Source organism: Heterocephalus glaber, unplaced genomic scaffold (genome assembly GCF_053883595.1).
Source record: "Heterocephalus glaber isolate CG9 unplaced genomic scaffold, H.glaber_assembly_v1.0 deba00001613, whole genome shotgun sequence".
NCBI lineage: Eukaryota > Metazoa > Chordata > Mammalia > Rodentia > Bathyergidae > Heterocephalus > Heterocephalus glaber.
The window spans coordinates 20,940,111-20,942,377 of record NW_028258384.1 but is presented as its reverse complement, the minus strand read 5'-3'; the positions used below and the strand labels follow the sequence as shown (position 1 = coordinate 20,942,377).

The following is a 2,267-nucleotide window of genomic DNA, read 5'->3' as shown; positions in this document are numbered from 1 at the left end:
GTTTATCCTTCTGTGATAGTTAACCACTGTGTCAATTTAAGAAATGCCCACTGGGCTGGAAATTTAGCTCAATGGTTTTGCCACCTGCTGCTCAAGTGCAAGGACCCGAATTCAGTTCCTGGTACCAAAAAAAAAAAAAAAAGAAATGCCCAACTGGTCATCTTAATCCTGCACTCCCTCTGGTGTCTGAGAAGGAAAAGCATCTGTGTTGCCCGTGTTGTGGTGACTGCAGCCCTCATGTCCTCCTGCCCTTACCGACCCGTTATCTGTGTCCTGGACCCTGCCTGGCCAGTGCAGAAACACAGGAAGAAAAATGGCTACAGGATTGCTGACAGCCCAGTCTCAGGACTCAGTGACCTTCCAGGAAGTGGTGGTGGACTTTTCCCATGAGGAATGGGCATTGCTGAACCCTGCTCAAAAAAGTCTATACAGAGATGTGACCCTGGAGAACTTTAAGAACCTGGCCTCAGTGGGGTACTAGTTCTGCAAACACAGTCTGACCTCCAAGGTGGAACAGGGAGAGCTGAGGACAGAGGAGAGAGAAGTTCTTCAAGGTGCCTGTGCAGGCTGGGAAGCTCAACTTAAATCAAAAGATGCAATTCCTATGCAGAATGTTCCTAGGGATACATCCAGTGGAATAAGAATGGTATGAACTCAACCTGGCATGAAACCTGCAGAAAGCAATCATTGTGAAAAATTCTTCAGAAAGAACCTTCACTTTATTTATACCAGGCATCTCAAGGAAGAAAAGTGCTGTAGAAATATAGAATATGGCAAAGTCTTCAGACATCCTTCAGCTCCTAGGAGTCATATGAAAAAAGCTTTCAGTGGGGAGTCAACCTTTATGAAACACTTAAGAATTCTCACAGGAGAGAGAGCTCATGAGTGTAGTCAGTGTGGTATATCCTTCACCCTACATCCTTCCTTCTCAGCATGTGTACAAATACATGCTGGAGAGAAACTCTGTAAATGCATTGACTATGGAAAAACATCTTTATTTAATGTTCACAAAAACATACAAACCATGGAGGAGGGCTTGGGACATAACGAATGTGGGAAAGCTTTCACTGGGCCTGTGTCCCTTCAGAAATATGTCAGAACTCACACTGGAGAGAAGTTCTATGAGTGCAGTGACTGTGGAAAAGTCTTCATTTTTCAGTCTTCCCTTATGAAACACATGAGGTCCCACACTGGAGGGAAGCCCTATGAATGTAATCACTGTGGGAAATCCTTCAGCCAGAGCTCTCATCTCAATGTGCACAGAAGAACTCACATTGGAGAGAAACCCTACCAATGTAAGGAATGTGGGAAGGCCTTCATTGTTCTTTCATCCCTTCAGAAACATGTGAGGACCCACACAGGAGAGAAACTCTATGAGTGCAGTGACTGTGGGAAAGCTTTCATTGATCAGTCATCCCTTAAGAAACACACAAGATTGGGCTGGGGATTTAGCGCTCAGTGGTTCTGCCATCTGCCTCACAAGCACAAGGACCTGAGTTTGATCCCTGGTACCAGAAAAAAAAAGAAAAGAAAGAAACACACATGATCTCACACTGGAGAAAAACCTTACAAGTGTAATCAGTGTGGAAAATCCTTCAGCACAGGCTCTTACCTGACTGTGCACAAAAGAAGTCACACTGGAGAGAAAACCTATGAGTGTAAAGAATGTGCAAAGACATTTAGGAATTACTCTTGCCTGAGGATGCATGTGAGAACACACACTAGAAAGAAGCCCTATAAATGTATTGAGTGTGGAAAAGCTTTCAGCAAAGTACTAACCTTATAATGCACAAATGAATACATACAGGACAGAAGATGTGAGCAAAAACAAACATGGAAAAGCTTGTGTCCTTCAAACTTCATTCCTCATTTTAGAATTCACAGTAGAGAAAACATACTGTAAATGATATAGAAAAGGCCTTGAGGCATAACTCTTGTTATTGGAGAACAAACCTTTAAAAAAATGTTTCATCCTCAAAATTGCAAAACTTGGTAGTTTGTAAGTAATAAAGATTATATTATAACTTTATATATAAAAAAAGAAATGCCCAACTGGGCCAGGGATTTAGCTCAGTGGTTCTGCCACTTGCCTTGCAAGCACAAGGTCCTGAGTTTGATCCCTGGTACCAAAAAAAAATGCCCAATTAATTGGAATAGCATAGTTCTGGGTGGGGCCAAATAGATTTACTGAAGACAGAAAACCCACCATGTATGTGAGTGATACCAACCAATAGGTTGTAGTCTGAATAGAATAAAAAAGGGAAAGA

At 42.3% G+C, this 2,267-nt stretch overlaps 1 pseudogene; it reads left to right on the top strand.

The window, feature by feature from the left end:
• The first annotated feature begins 313 nt into the window (after nucleotides 1–313).
• Nucleotides 314–1,821, top strand: LOC101712368 (uncharacterized; annotated as a pseudogene).
• The last annotated feature ends 446 nt before the right edge of the window (nucleotides 1,822–2,267 follow it).